Source organism: Pinus tabuliformis, chromosome 8 (genome assembly GCF_031772625.1).
Source record: "Pinus tabuliformis cultivar Carrire ecotype Pingquan chromosome 8, CPIR1, whole genome shotgun sequence".
NCBI classification, from domain to species: domain Eukaryota; kingdom Viridiplantae; phylum Streptophyta; class Pinopsida; order Pinales; family Pinaceae; genus Pinus; species Pinus tabuliformis.
The window spans coordinates 1544050580-1544068466 of NC_142294.1; the positions used below are offsets into that span (position 1 = coordinate 1544050580).

General features: G+C 35.1%; 1 pseudogene; it reads right to left on the reverse strand.

Annotated features, from left to right (window-relative positions):
• Nucleotides 1-2286: 2286 nt before the first annotated feature.
• LOC149241828 (serine hydroxymethyltransferase 3, chloroplastic-like) lies at nt 2287-16068 on the reverse strand (annotated as a pseudogene).
• Nucleotides 16069-17887: the final 1819 nt, after the last annotated feature.

The following is a 17887-nucleotide window of genomic DNA, read 5'->3' on the forward strand; positions in this document are numbered from 1 at the left end:
GCTTACGCATGCATGTATGGACTCTTTCTGTATAAGTATGTATGAATCTTAGTAAGATGTGATGTTGGTTTATCCATCACTTTGGATTGTTAGCTTATTTTCTTTCCAGTTTGTGATGCATCTTCGCTCATCTGTTCCCTTCCGAGCCGCATGCTTTCACAGGTTTCCAAGGGGTGCACTCACCCCACTTTCCATGTGTTAGAAATGTTCATGCATGTTCCTTGGCTTGATGTGCATGTCACACCCTTGCTATCAACAAGGACATCCTGCTTGCCTCTACATGAAACCACGATCAAGGCGATACCATACAACCCACTGCTGGGACTCCTACACCAAACGGTCTGAGGTCTAGTTGGGACTTCTTATCGGGGATATTCCCAAACATGTTGGTGGGTCCAACACTGTCAACAACTTGAAGGAAGTCCGTTGTGTCTTCAAAATGGATCTACAAGATAAAACATGTTGCTGACGAAAGTGTCAAAAAATACAAGACTAGATTCATGGCTCATGGATTCTCCCATAAAGAGGAAGAATATTATGAAGACACCTTTGCTCTCATTGCTAGGTATGCATCTATTACATCTGTTATTTCTCTTACTCTATTGAATATTTGAAGTTGCATCAAATGGATGTCAAAACAACTTTTATTAATGGGGTCATTGATGAAGAAGTCTATATTAAACAACCTCAAGGGTTTGAGGTCCATAATAGAGAGACACATGTTTTTGAGTTGAAAAAGGCCCTGTATGGCCTAAAGAAAGCTCCCTGTACATGGTACTCCCATATTGATGGTTACCTATTGAGTCTTGGCTTCAAGAAGAGCATTGTTGATCCAAATTTATATTTCGAGGTTGTTGAAGGCAAACCCTTGATATCACTATTGTATGTAGATGATTTGTTCTTGACAGGAGCCAAAGTATTGATTATTCAGTGCAAGAGGGAGTTGGTTTCTGAATTTGAGATGAAGGATCTTAGCCTCATGCATTACTATTTGGGATTGGAAATTTGGAAAAAAACATATAGGATCTTTGTGGATCAAGGAAAATACATTGTTTCGATTCTTTAGAGATTTTGAATGATGAACTAGAAGTCCATGGACACTCCTATTGTTACAAACTTGAAGATCATCCATGACAATGACTTAGAGTTTTTTGATCATACTGTGTATTGCAAATTGATTGGTTCATTGAATTATCTTGTGAACATCAAATTTTATATTTGTTGTTCAGTGAATACATTAAGCCAATTCTTAGTGGTTCCTCATCATGTACACTAGGTTGCAACAAAACACATATTGAGGTACTTGCATGGTACCATTGAGTATGGTCTGATGTATGCTTCTAATAGTGAATGGAAACTATATGGTTTCACTGATGTTGATTAGGTTGGTAGCTCTAATGATAGAAAGAGCACCTTTGGATATTGTTTTAGCTTGGGCTCCGCTATGGTTTCATGGTCTAGCAGAAAATAGACCTCTATTGCTTTGAGTGTTGTTGAAGATGAATACATTTTCACTAATGTTGCAATAACTTTCAACCCAAATGTGAGGAATAAAAGGAGTACCATACAAATTATGTAGACTTTTTTTTCCAATAAATAAAATAGCAAACTCAACATCCATCACACTAGAACATAATCTGTTGATGCTTATTCTAGGAAAGCACAAAAATTTAGACAAAATGCATATCTCAACATGGTTCATTGCTATAATCTACAAATGGGACCAATTCTTGCCAGCCTATGTGAGATGATGAATGTAATAATAAAATCTTAGAATCCCAATTAATTGCAAATGTGTCATGTATACATGGAATCTATGCATGTGTATAAGTATCTTAGTGAACACACTTTATGAAATTGTGTAATTGGCCCAATACCTGGGCCCTTGAGAAGTATGGAATATTTCTTTCCAGGTTATATAAAATATCCATAGTCACACCACATAAAGAAGTATTGTAATAACTTCCATACAAGTTATCAATATTTTTCAACCCAAAATTCTTGTGATGAAAAAAAAGAGAGTCGTACATAATTGCCAATAAATAAGAGAGCTGTACATAATTTCCAATAAATAAAATGGAAAACTCAACATCCAACACATTGGAAAAAAAATTTGTTCATGCTAATGCTGGGAAAGGACATAAATTCAGACATATTCATCTTCTAAAATTATTCATCACTATAATCTACACATGGAACCAAATTGTACCAACCTAGTTATCGTCACTGAATCCCAACTTAAAATTTAATAAAGGACACTTCTGAGGCTATGAGCACGTCATATCTTTAACTAATATTTCCAATGCCGACACTAGGCAATGGAAATTGGCTAACAAACAATTCAACCTTCTTTTTGAGATCATAAATGCTATTTCGTAGTTGGAAATTGTCTGAATTAATAATTTCTATAAAATATTTTAAGTTTGTACATTGCACAGAGCCCTTAGCCTTAATGGCTATCTGCACCTCCTCGTGGATAAAATATGCAACCTTAATAAAGTCATCCTCAAGAATCCCATGGGTGGTTAATGTAGGAGTCCCTATGCGAATACCTGCAGGAACCATAAAACTTTTATCACCTGAAAATGTAAGGTTTGAAAGTAATCTATATCATCCCATGGAGCAAGGAAAATCAATGACTCCCTTACATCTAAATATACAAAGAAAAAATCGTGTAACCTGGTAAAGAATTCTTGTTGAGTGTGATAGAAGAAGCATCTAAAACTTTCTCTACTCTTGCACAATCAATGCCATGTCCAAGGCCATTAATATATACCACGTTGCATTCAAACAACTAAATCCAATAGAAGTCAATATACAAGTAGGTTGTTTACTCCAACATATGAATAGAGGATCCTTACCAAGGGCCTCAAACCAACTAGAACTAGGTGATTGTCACTACCACCAGACACCAAATTGTAACCCAAATCCATTAGTCTCTTTGCAAGGGCTTGACAATTTTCTACAACCTACTAAAACTATTTTACCTCTGATCAGAAACAAAATCCATTCAAAAAATAATTCACATGCATGAATTTTACAAAAGCTTAGACATGTGAGAGTGCTATACCTGTATTTGATAAGCCTTGAACTCTGTTGATACAACCTACTTTAAACAAACAACCAACCCTCCTATGGTATGGTTATGTGGTCCTCCCTAGAAAGCCACAGATTATTTCATGTATCTTTTAGAAACGTAATGATACAAAAATTATATATATCCAATATATTGATATTAGCCAGCATGAAAACAATATGGATGATGGAGGAAAGGAAGGAGAACTCAGATTGACCTGAAACCCTAGAAAAACTACATTGTTGATGGTTATCTCTAGGTTGACCCCAAATACTTGTTCCTTCCTAAAGAATATCATGCCTCCCTGAGGACCTCGTAAAGACTAAAAATCATAACCCTCCAATCCAAAAATATTTCAGAATGAAAAATATCAAAAAGATAAAAAAGAAAAGGAAAAAGTGAAACTATTGATAAATAATTCAAGGAACATAACGAGTTTCATCAAATATTTTATCTAGTAGTGATAAGAAACAGAAAGAACATAAACAAATGGAAACAAGAAATTGAATCAGAGAATATGTAAGAGAATCAAAAGGAAAATATACACCTCTTAACTCGAGAATCACTCCTCGTATGATGGGAATGGCATATTTATTTTAGTTCTTCACCATTTCTTGAACATTAGTGGGATTCTTTTTCTTCTACAAGGCAGGAATGGCACAAATAGATAGCATTAAGATAGACCCTAAAACAGATCCATCTAATATAGTCAATTTTTTAATCGAAAGGGTGAAGTGCAAATAAAATTAATAGCATCAACTCACCTTGTGCGTTGTAGTTGTTACAACATCCAAAAAGTCAAATGGACTAGCCATTATAAAAGCAACGGTGGGACCACTTATGTGTGCCATGTCCATCATTAAGTATGCCCCAATTGTATCAACAATCTTCCCAAACCACAAAATTTTTAGTACTAAAAAGCATTAAAAACCCAACATTACATACTAAAAGAACACATTAATAAATTCTGCTAGAATAAACATTGCTAGAAAGATAAATTCTTGAAAGGACTTCCATTATAAGATCTGTACAAATACCCAACTTCAATACCTTTCTCATGCAAGGGTAATCAATGTCTGAAGGATATGCACTAGCACCTGTAATGATAATCTTGGGCCTAAAAGGGGTGGCATCCTTCTCAAGCATCTCATAGTTAATGAATCCTATAACCCAAGAAAACAAACACAAACATTAACAGTTTGAACACTTCCCCAAAAGACTGGTTCAATATTTGTCAATCATGGAACTGTTTCCCTCCTAATTATTATTAGACTGGCAATGCAAGCTCACCTGTGGACTCATCTAGATGGTATGGAATTGATTCAAAGTAAAGTGATGTAGCAGATACTTGCTCTTTTGTTGGCATGAATCCATGAGAAAGATGCTCTCCATGTGGTAAGTCCAAACCCTAAATGTTGCAAAGCAATTTTTCACATGTTACATTCCCAAATAGGAATGATAATCTTATCAAAGGAGGTTCGTAGTTCAGAACCATACACACCATAATGCAATCATGTGGTTGGAGGAGAGTTGTATAAACAACAAAATTAGCTGGGGATCCAGATAATCGTTGAACATTAACACCCCATGTACTGTTGTCAAGATGGAATGCTTCTAGGGCCCTTTGTTGGCAAAGCCTCTCACTTTGGTCAATGAATTCATTTCCAACATAGTATCTGCATGAAATAAATCCCAACTTGACACAATAATCAATAAATATAGAAAAGTGTCCAAAAATTGTATCCTTCATTGTGATAATAGATATTCATGCAACAACTACAAGTCTCAACACTATAACGCTGAACCCAGAAACCATTACACACATGTCAAACATTCAAACTAAAAAGTACAGGTCCAAAGGCTAAGAGAAACTGGGTTTAACAAGAAAAAAAGACCAAGTTGCAAGAAGAAACTGCCAAGAAGCTCAGACACAATCACAATCATGACAGTGCCATTCTTCACATTCCAAGTTATAACTTCAGGTGCTTACCTCTTACCAGGGAGTCCTTCTAAATACTTGTTCGTTAGACATGATCCAACAACTTCCATCACTGCCCAGGATGTAAAATTCTTATAAGCAATAAGTTCCAAGCCTCTAAATTTCCGTTGGTTTTCTTGCTCAATTATCACATTCATTTTAGGATCAATCTTACTCAGAGGAGGATCTACAAAGCTCCACTTTCCCTCTGCACAGAGTAATTTACAAACTAGCTAAAGAAATCACAATAAATTTAGTACCCTCAATAACTGAGGCACCGTTTGATAGGAGCATTAATTGTATTATTGAGGTCTACAATTTCTGTTTGTTGGCATCCCAGGGGAATCCAGATCAAGAACATAGTGTTTATTTTTAAAATCTTAAAAATCTAGCAAGCACAAATTTATTCCAAAACCCCAAAATTTTTGCCTCAAACTGAAACCTTGTTAAAAGCCCCACCTGATAATGTCATGAAAGTGAATGTGAAGTCATGTAGACAGAACTAAAAAAAAGGCAAAAATATTTAATTTTTTCAGCTACAGTATTTAAAATGGCATCATTTATATCAGGAAAACACAATACAAAATTCCTAACAATACGAATCAGAAACTAGCTTGCAACAAAATCCTTACAACCATATAAAACAAGCCATTAATATTCAAATACAATTGTAGTAGGAAAAACCACACATACCCAACTAACAAATCAATTATTGATTTTCAGTGTTAATATTGCAAGCTGAAAAGATAACAAATTTGACTATATTGAATGAAGAAAAGAGAAATTCCTCTTAGAATCTCAGATATTAGCTTTCTGATAAAACCCCTTTTTCTTGTGGAATAACAATAAAAAATCAACCACAAGCTAGAAATGGGGATAGTTCTACACATTTTCAGTTTTATATCAATCTGTGAAGCATGCCAAGATGAAAAGATTACATCTCACCCAACTTGGGTGCCAAGCACATAATCTCTCTTATGAGATTATACAAGCATGTTGAATGCCAAATATTCAGTATTTGCTAATTATTTGGCTTCTGGCTGCAAATGAGAGGTTGTTAATAGAGATGTCATGTATGGAAAAAAAATATTGTCGTGTATGGAAGCATTTGTTTTGTATCCACTTATAAAAGATGTATTGCAAGTTGACACCATGCCCGCAATAAGGTGACAACCACCAATTATTACTATTCCAACTATGTGACGTGCCAAATTTTGTTTTGAATCTCCCAATAGTAGACATATTATGGGTTGGGCATAATATGTGCCTTTGTAGAGACAATGGTGGGCAACTGAGAAACATGTTCAATTGTACCTGCTTCATCTACTATCCTGCTCTCCAAATTCTTTGCAAAAACATTCAACGTTTTCATCTGCCTTATCTCTTTAACTGCATAGCAAAAAAGATGGTAAGTCTCCTAGGATAAAAATAAAATATTTACTATACATTATGTTCAATGCCCAACCACAATATCTAAAATACTAGAAGATGCATACACTTAAATGGAGAGAGCTACATAATACTTCTAAGCCAAGTTTTCTAGATACTTAGGCTTTAGTTTACTAGTTCAAACTCATATGTCCTCAATATATTATGAATACAATATGGATTTATGAATGAAATTGAATCAAACATTAACAACTATCTAGATGCAACAATGTAAATGTACCTTCTTCCAACGAAAGCATAATGGCTATGTTTTCTAGCTCCACTGCATGTTCACTTCGAGTAGTAGCAGATAAATATCGAATAGTTGGCATTACAAAGACAATAGAATAAAATGTCAAACCATCTTGTTTACAAAGAGATAAAAAGTTAATGCAGTAAAATATATCATCAATAGTAAAGTAGAATATCCATACACTAATTGTATCATCAAAAATCAAGGCAGTAAAATATTTGTAAGGTCCATACACTAACTGTATCATCAACAATCAAGGCAGTAAAATATTTGCAAGCTTACTTTTGAGAAACTATTGGTGTGCCTCATCATATCACTTTAGAAAAGATTTCAATTCTATAAAGCACTTCTAATAAGGTAAAATAGTTTCATATTTTCCTTCATGTAGAAGAATAGAAGGATTTGGTGTCCTCAATTTTTCTCAGGAACCTTTTCTTTAAAAACTTAAAAAAAATTCAGATTAAGTTCATCACAGAGATGCAAGGTCTCTATAGCAAGGGAAAATTTTGGATGGTAATAGCACCATCCAATAAACCATATCCTCCCTCTTAGACACACAAAATAAATATGCTAATTAAGCTAGTAATTTGCAAATCCCCTCAAAAGTTAAACTAGAATTGAACCTTCCTGAAAACACAAAGCCTTTAGGATAAGTAAGATTAAACTTTCATATAATCATAGTTGAATCTGAGAAGTTTGGGTTTTTGGAAAAACAAGAATTTTAGGTTTAGTAAGATTAAAATTCAACATTTATCAAGCCATTCACTAACCATTATCTCAACAAAAATATAAATAAAACTATAAATATGATTAATATATCTATACAAAAATCATCACACCAAGGCAACATTGTACATCCTATTGCAAGTTCTATTTGCAAGAATCATCATCATTATCTTCATACTCCATGTCTTATCCTCCATTTCATCATCCTCTTTATTATCGATGCACCATACTAATTGTAGCAAGCACCATTTCCAAGTTCCATTAGCATTTTTCATATTCACCATAATTCTTGCAAAATGATTGTATGCTTCCATTACGAAACAAAGTGCTCTTACTATTGTCATGGATCATATAGTACAATTGTTGCATTGTTGAAGGTTATACATCACAAAAATCATCACTAATATCATCATGGATGAAAACCTTCTTCAAAAATATTCAACATACACAACCCCATGTGGTTTTCTTTGAACAACATTGATACTAGTACCACCAACTCCTCCCAACACACCATCACCACTCATCTCCATGATTGGTTGTCAGATGGGAGTTCACGAATGCCTATATAAAAGGGGTGGAATGAAGGGAAATAATGTCCATCATCTCAAACGAAGATATTCAAATATGGCTATGGAAACACATGACTGTAATTATGGCCCTGTTCATGAACCTCACCTTGTGAAGATGGAGAAGGTCACGGTTAGTTAATAAGTTGGTGACCAAATTCAAGCCCATTTGGCTTTGTTGATATTATGGTTCCAAGTAGCTTTGTTTTATCTTTTAGAATAGTGGACACTATTTCGTTGGTCTCTCCCACATGATATTTTCCTTACATCCCCTATCCCACTGCCCCCATACCTTGCTTTATCAAAATCCATGTCTCATCTTGGTTCTTCCCCTAGCCATCACATACGTCAAGGTTAAGGAGTCTCCTTGCACATGACAACATAAGATGACATACAAGCCTTTGTAGTATATTATTTGGAGCATACCCATAGAGTAGCTAGAGAGGAATTGAAATGATTGAAAATGAATCAAGAGTGGGATGAATATTTCTATCAAATACATAGGTTGAAGAAAATATATGAAAATGGAATCCAGACTTGGATAATACTAGATCAAGGCACACCCACTATATGTAAAAAACATAATATCTCTATTGGAAAATCAAAAATACCATGGGTAAAGTCATGTTAGAAAGAAGTGAGTCCCAATAGGTGATTCTCTTGTGCATAGATACTCTACAGTTACAAGTGGAAAATTTGGATTACAAGGTGACGTCTCTTGGTTGGATGGTAAAGCGGGTGCATTTCATACCCTATGAATGTTCAAATCCCTAATAAACATGTTCAAAACTCTTAAGAGTTTCATTGCAATTCTAGAAATGGAAGCTTGTAGCCAAGTTAATTCCAAATATTGCAAATATTAAAATTAGTTTGATATGGGCCAACATGAATACATGCATACATCTATATACACACTAGATATATGGTGCAATTATTCTAAAATCTATTGCACTCTACACAAAACTATGGGCATCATGGGAATAATACACAACCTCCCTGAAGGCGACAGTTTGTGGGGCATCAATAATATGGTGCTTTATGAGATAATTGTGAAGAGGAATAGATATGTACTACTAACGTGTCACTTAGATAGGCATGTAATAATCAAAGGAACATTAGGTGAAATTGAGCTCTATGCTAATTGATGCTCCATTTAATCATATTATTCAACCCAATGCATGTGAAAATCTTGTCTTTGACTATTGCCTCATATTGATCATGCTAACGATTGGGGTTTTGATATTGGCAGGAAAAGCCTTACAATTCTATAATAAAAATATTCATTTATTAGTACTGTAAGAGTTTTAAAGGCACTAACCTCCCAAGACACACTTTGAGAAATATGTTCATTATGGGTTTTGATTTGAGCCCTGAGCTTTACCAATTCTAAGATAAAAAAATATTGTGAATATTATTTGCATATGCTATTATATCTATTCTTGGTTGGTTCTCAACATGATCCTTTACTGGTAATTTGATTGTCAAGTTTGAAACCCTAGCCTGATTTTGGAATTTGGGCCTTCCTCCCTACTACATTTCGTTCAACTCCTTGATTTTGAGATGCTTATTTTCTTTACATGGAATTTTCTTCTCAATGCACTAAAAAAATATGGCTCATCAGAGATGTTTTATTTGTGAAAAGTGATTTTGTTTTTGAGATCAAACACTATTTCTTGCTTATTAGGTACCCACATTCTCGCTGTGGCTTGAGATGTCTACACCAAACAAACTGACATATATTAATATGAGAAAAGAGAGATTGGGTTCATCAACATTGGGGTCAATACTGGGAATTTACACTAGATTGACTAATGATTACAATTGTGGTTAGGAGTGAGTGATTCTACTTGTTTATAATTAGATCAAATATATTTTTTGAATGCTTACTACATAGTAAAAAACCTATATTGCATGTGTGTTTAATGATTACTGGGAAACTCATTACCTTGTTCGGATATGATTATTGCTAATTACTCAACCCAATTTAGTCCATCTATGATTCTCAAATATTTAGATTCAACTTGATCTCCAACTTAATGAATGGAGAACTAATGTATGGTATCCAAATTATCTCCTTTATGTGGCCACTAAAGGTGGAAATCAGATGGCATTTAGTCTATTATGCAGATAAATTGAAGTTAACCACAAAGGAGAAACTATCTAGATTAATAAATCAAGCAATCTCCTCAAATAAAACTGTTGCCTTTATTTTCCACCTCTTGTAGACAACTAGAGATAGTCACCAGTCCAATTTATATTGGTTTGAAATTTTGAATTAGTTCACTCCCACCATATATTTCTCATGGTAAAACTCATGTGCATTTTTCTTTAGGGGATATCATAGAAGATCTGAAAAATCTATTTTGCAACTTACCCCAGTTCAAGTTGTCAGAAACTACTCCAAAAATGAACATTTGTAATGGGCTAGGGTAATTCTTCCCTAGGGTTTCAACTTTCATGCAAAGACACTCTTTTTTGTCCTAATACATTAGTGAAATTTAACACAATAGTCAATCTGTCCTTTCTTTTTCTAGTGATACGAAGTATAAGAAATTCAACATTTTGCAGAGAACAATGCAATATTTTTGACAAAACAGATTATTGTTGATAGTGCAACCCTTCTTGATGACATCTAATTTTATCCTAGGTCATCTTCACAACTAGAGTGGCAATTATGTTCACAATATAAAAATTTTGAACATGTGAGATTTTCTAGAAGAGAAATATTGAAACAACATTTGTAATAACTTCAAAAAATAATGTTTATGCATTTAGAGTATGAACTATAAATATGATAATGCCACCTCTGCTCCTAGGAGCTATGACACATGTGAAGCAAGATGCATCTCTTCAGTCAAACAAAGTTGATTGCCATGGTAGAGGACTAAATTACACAAAATGACAAAAGGCTTCAAAGTCATCAACTGACAAGGTTATTCCTAGCATAAAACCTTATAGAGGTAGCAAGTGCAACTACTAATCCCATGTTGGAGATTGTAACATCATTGGATGGATATTCAATCAACCAATCGATACTCTAGTTTACAAGAGTCACCATGTCAACAATTCTTCTCAACATTTAAGTATATTCTAATGATTAAATATAAAGGCGGGAAAGGAATCAATGAAATTGATAGAAAATGGTCTCAAGTATAAATGACAAAGGGAAACATGAGAATATTTTTATCATACAACCTATGAACCCTTCTAGATCATAGAAAATCTCTTTAAATGATCAAGTTTCTAGAAATATGGCTAAATTTTCAAATAATGGTTACGTTCATTACAATTCATTGTAGGATGAATTCAATCATTGTTATGGAGAACCGAGAAGTATAGGGCCATCAAGATGAGACAAATCACAAGTCAATGGTTTAGTGCAACAACCTATCTTTACTGCCCCTTTCTCTCCATTGGGAGGAAATGCCAGTACAAGCTTCCTTTGTAAAACACTAATCAATTCCTATTACAAAACTTAGAGCCAGTGGTACCCATAAAGTCAAGTGGATCAATTGGAAATGAAGAGATTAGATATATGTCATGTAAGATGGCTCATTAGAAATGCGGTTCACAACTTCCTTACAAATTTTCTCTTCAAAAAGAACAACAAAATTCTGGCTCCAAATATAAAATAATAATGCTTGGAGTAGACATAGATGGAATATTAATAATGTTGAATGATTCATAAGAAAATGTATAAGACCTATAGAAACAGAAATACACAATGGTGTTCAATATGAATGCTCTTCAAGTGACTTCAACTTTAAACCAACACCCCACCAATTTTGTTCTAAGAATGGTATGGTAGGTGTGCAATTGAAATATGCCTACAAGGGAAGTGTTGATATGAAATATGTTGTTGTGGGAAAAGAATCAATTTTAATGAGTTGTAATGGACACTTTCAAGAATTTGTACTCCCTACAATGCTTAAAATATAGGAGGCCTTGGAAAAGGAAAACCTTGCTAGCAATACTTACTAATATAAGGAAGTTTAATGAGGTAGGTCAACCATGCAATAAAAAGTTTCTACAGAAATTGTAGTTTTTCTATTTGATCCTAGTGAAGAAATGGATGATTGACATGTATTAGTTGCTCATAGGAACCAATTTTTCTCCTGAGACTTACAACCAATAACACCATGAAATTTACATATAAATACCTTTGGCTATTAATGTGATAAGCTTGTGGTTTCAAGTTGTTTGTCACCAGTAAGAGGAGGGCCTGTTTCATCATTTTTTTAAGGATCTACTTGCTAATATTTCTTTCAACTAATCATAATGGTACATGCTCATCTACTTATTTCTCTCCTTCAAGTTGTGAGGAGATTACTAAAGAGGATCAAATTAAGTGATGTTATGGCCATACCATTGTATCTGTTGATGCTTTGAGCAAAGAGACTCGACAACACCAAGAACATCGAGTGCCCTCCAAGCATTGGTCATCTGAGCCAATGTAGTCTTTGTGGTTTATAGAGAGTCTTCTTTCTCTAACATTAGGCTCTTCAAACCAAATCTACACAAGGTCATTATAAATGTAAAAAATCAACAAGACACAAATTTGGTACTAAATATTACCAAAATAAGAACTAGTTCAAACAACTTTCACAATCCTTATTTTGAAACCAACATTCTAATTTCCTTAGCATTGTGATCAGCTACCATTTTTCTTCCCACGTCAGCAAACCCAGCTCCACCTTGACATCAAAAGTGTAATTACATAAAAGGAATGTTAGTCTCATGCCAATAGATCTCCTATGATGAATGCACAGGAACCTAGTACATAGACCATTTTTCTCTTCGCTTAGCTACCCAGAGCTTATTTCCCTTTCCAAATATCAATAATTATTTTCCAAGAAAATATAAAATAAGAATAATATTTTACTATATTCTAAAAGGTGAAGATGCTGAAATCATGCCATAAAGTGAAAGGAAATAAAATATCTTTCTTCAAACCACCAAATATATAAAGAAAATAAAAATAATCATAAAAATAAAACTAGATATATCGATCGATGAATGAAATGAGAACTATAACCATTCAAGGGAGTAAGAAAATCTTTGACCAAAACAAACCAAAAATTTCAAACTTGACAAAATCCTCTAAACAAGCAGCAAACAAACCGTAAAATTTTTCTAAGATATCAGAGCTAGACATCAATGCAATTTCATGTACTTGAATAATCCCATTGTTTCTTAGCGTTAGACTTATTAAATTAGTTAATTATCATTTAATAATAGGAGACTATCTATGTGAAAAGAAATAGGTCTCAACTTCATCAAATATGAATTCATTTCCAGTCAAAGATCAAATTCAACTTCATTTCCAATACGGATATAAAATCACAACCTTTATAAATCTTAACACCTAACCACTTAGACCTCTCATATAATCCTTTTCATAGCCCAACAAAAAGATATGCTTGATAAAAATTGAACTTTTCAAAAATATAACATGATCATGTAAGACACTAAATACTAAATATGAACACTACTATATAGGTAATAATTCAATGCCAATTCAATCAACCTTCATGCAACAAAGAAAAATCGCTAACTCCTTTTGCGATATTGAATGCCACATTCTTGTGATCAATAATTATGCTGACACTTGAGTTACTAGTATTGTGTCAAAGTAACGATTTATCACTAGCTAAATGTTGAAATACAAGATGGTGCTAAAGTTAAAGACACAAAATAAAAAAAATAAAGATATGATAAAAACTAGACCTACAGGACTATATTAGTCAAGTGTGACAAGGACATCAATAACTAACACTAGAAAGATTTATAGAATGTGGTAGTTACTAGTGTGTGTCAATTATTAGATTAGTGGTATGGTGGAGAGACCTACCAAGAAGGGATGTTGGTCTTGGGAAAGTATAGTAGGGAGATCCATAGAGCATTTATGTAAAAGGAATATGAGACGTGTTGTCTTCAAGTTGGGTTATGTTATGGTAGATTTTTTTTTGGTGATAAGTGGTAACAAAACACTTACATCAGTAGGTAAAAAGTAGATTCGGGGCATGAGTTGGACTGACTCATGTTATCTCATCCCTTAATGGTCCTAAGGAAATGTGGGGATCTGAAAAACTTAGTACCAAAAAGAATTGAAAGCATGGCTAAAAAATGCCTGACAAGACTATACAAAAGAATGTTGGTCTCATGTCAATAGGTATCCTATGATGAATGAGCATGAACCTAGTACATAAAACATTTTTCTCTTCACTTAGATACCCATGGCTCATTTTGATTTACAAATATCAATAATTATTTTCCAAGAAAATATAAAATAGGCATAGTAGTCTACTAGGTTCTAAAATTGAAGATGCAAAGTCATGCCACAAAGTGAAAGGAAATAAAAACAACTTTCTTCAAACCACCAAATATATAAATAAAACAATAATAATTATAAAACTAGATCTATGAATGTAAGCATGAAGTAAGAACTAAAATAATTTAAGGGACTAACATAATCTTTTTTTCCAAGGAAAAAAAATGAACTTTTTTATAAGGAATAAAAAAGTTACAAAGCATATGAGTAAACATTCTGCAAAAAACTGCATGAGAAAGAGCATAATCTCTTCTGTGTAATCAGTAGCAAAACTACCAAGTTCTGTAAACTCCTGAAACCGGCCTGTACGGCCACACCATGGAAACTGTAAACAAGAAAGTCTCAAGGAAACTGGGTCTCCTTTCGAAAGGAAAACAACCCATAGCAAGGACGATGTACAACAGATCACTATATGCTCTAACAGAGCAGAGCAAACTAGAATAAACAGAGATAGACACAGTTTTCATATGCCACCAGTATCATATAAAGCCACTGATAAAGACTAGTGCATATAAATATAAAGGAAAAAACACATTAATTGTATGGGGGGAGATCCGACACACGGATCTGGTCCTGATACTGTTCTGTTATTCTCCATGCACCCACAGCTTGCTGCAAACCATCCTTAGAAAACCTGTCTGCCTCCTCATTTCTGTCCCTGTAAATGTGATCAATGGAAAAAACATTAAACTGCAGCTTTAAATTTTGTATTTCTTCTAACAATGGCATCAACATATAATGCTTGCATCTATATTTCCCGATAACCCAGTTAACAACATTCAGCGAGTCTCCAAAAATCTGAACTGCAAGGATATTTTTGTGGATGAGCTAGCAAAGTAGTCATTTTAAGGCTGAGAGTTCTGCAAAATTATTGGATCCTATCCCAAGTCCCACAGAGGCTTTAAGAGAATGAGAAGGGCTAATGTGAATAATAATCCCTGCTCCTGTGATGTTATTTTGGGCTGCCCCATCAAAGAAAGCCCACGGAATCCCATCTCTAATGTGAACCTCCCTCCGATGTTCAGAATTTACAGGACCTTCCGGTTCGGGGATGTTGTCAAAAATGGCAAAACTTTGGATTGCAATGGCTACCGCAGGGGTGGATTTTTCTTTGAAGATACTTCGATTCCTGGCTAACCATATGCCCCAACAAATAATGGGGGGAAGGTTCCTCAGATTCTTCTCATGAAAATGGTTTCACCAATAATCCCAGGAATTGGACATAGCTTCCCCCTCCCACCTTACTTTGACATTCAAGAGCTTTTCCGCTTCATACCAGACTTGCCTTGTAAAAGGACATGAAAGAAACAGATGCGGAATGGATTCTGAGTCAGCAAAACATAACGGGCATCTGCCAGGACCCTGCTTGAAGCGAGATTGAAGAATCTCCCATGAAGGGATCTTATTTTTTAAGGCACACCAGAAGAAGATCCTAGCCTTTTTGGGACACTTCAGCTTGAACAGAGGCTTTGCCCACCAAACAGGAGGATCCCATCCTTTTTTCTTCATCAGAAAATTATACCCAGCCTTAGGAGAATATACACCTGTCTCAGAATGGGCCCAAACCAGGGAATCTGGTCTGTCCTTTAGTCTGACATTTGATCTTCTAAGCTCCTGAAGAAAAAGCTGCCATTCATTCCTCCAGATGGGGTCTAAACCTAAATCTTCTTCAGTTTTCCAAGACTGCCCCCATATAGATGACTGCTCCATATTTGCTATCTGGTTTAGGCTTTTGATTCCTCTCTCATCCAGGTGAGTAAGCAAGTCAGGGGGTAGAGAAAACCCTTCGCTACACCCTACCCACGGATCCCTGCCAATCCTCAAGCTTTCACCATTCCCAACCCGCCAAGCCAAACCTTGTTCAATTACTTTAAAGGCCTCTGAGGTGGCTTTCCAAATAACAGAACAATGCCTTCCTTTTTTGTTTGGGCTCCTAATCCAGTCTTCAAGAGGAATAGGGTCAATATATTTCCTTTTTACAACTCTAGTCCAGAGATTCTCCGAATTTATAATTCGCCATCCTGATTTTGCTGCCAAAGATTCACTGAAATCAAAAATATTTTTAAGTCCTTATCCACCCCAATCTTTTGGTCTAGCAATTTTATCCCATGCCACCCACGGGAGCACCGAGTCCTCCTTTGACCCTGACCACAGGAACCTGCTACATATCTGTTTGATTTTATGAAGAATCCCTTTTGGTATCCAAGTCAAAGCAGCCCAAAAAACCGGAATAGCCTGAAGAACAGAATTTACCAGAGTAAGTCTACCTGCCCGCGATAACCACTTGAAACTCCAATGGGATATTCTTTGTTCGATCTTTGCCACCAACCAATTCCAGTCTTGTTTTTTGTAGGAGGATGGCTTTAGCCAAAACCCAAGATATTTGAATGGCTGCTCCATATTGCAGGTTCCGAAAGGCAAATAAGAAGCAATCAGGATATCCTCTTGTCTACTAAAACCTTCGAAAATTAATTGGGACTTCCTTTCGTTTATTTGAAGCCCTGTAGCTTTCAGGAACAGGTCAAGAATGATTTTAATCTCTTTAATTTCATTTATGGTCCCATTTGAGAATAAGAGAATATCATCGACAAAAAGAAGATAAGTAATGAACAAATTAACAACAACTTCCAAACCTTTAATCAAACCTGATCTCTTAGCATTTGAAAGCATCCTACTTAATCCTTCTGCTGCCAGGAGAAAGAGCAGAGGAGAAAGAGGACATCCCTATCTCAGTCCTCTTTGGCTTTTAAAAAATTGGGAAGCAGCCCCATTTATCAGAACAGCAAAACTTACATTTGAGATGCATCCCATGATCCAGTTTATAAACTCCACCTTAAAACCAAGATGAGTCAAGAGCATCTTCAGGTATGTCCAACTGATCCTATCATAAGCTTTTGAGAGATCGATTTTAAGCACAGCCCCCTTTTTGTTTGATTGCCTGATGCTGTGAATAGTCTCTTGTGCTACCCTGATAGCTTCAAGGATTTGACGACCGTCCAAAAAACCAAATTGCTCCTTTGAGATACATAGGGATAAAATAGGTTTCAAACGGACCGCAATGATTTTTGAAATAATTTTATATATAGTATTGCACAGCGAAATAGGCCTGAAGTCTTCAAAGGATTCCGGGTCCTCTTTTTTTGGGATGAGGGCGATGAAGGTTGAGTTAAAAGGACCATAAATTTCTCCTTTCTTCCTTGATTCCTCCACTACTTCAGTCAGTTCTGCCCCAATTGAATCAAAAAAATGGGAGAAAAGCTTGATGGTCCAACCATCTGGCCCCGGGCTTTTATCTTTCGCCATAGATTTAATAATACTTTCTACTTCCTCCTTAGTCACTTCTCTGAAGAGGTCTTCAGCATCCTCCTCCTCCACAAAATGAGGGAAAGCTTGGGCTGTTCTGATGATTTCGGCTAAAGAGATCCCCCCAGGATCAGAGAAGAGGGTTTGAAAATGGCTCTTACCCATATTTGATAGCTCCTCAAAAGATGAGGCCTCTCTACCTTCAGGGTCCTTCAGCTGCCATATG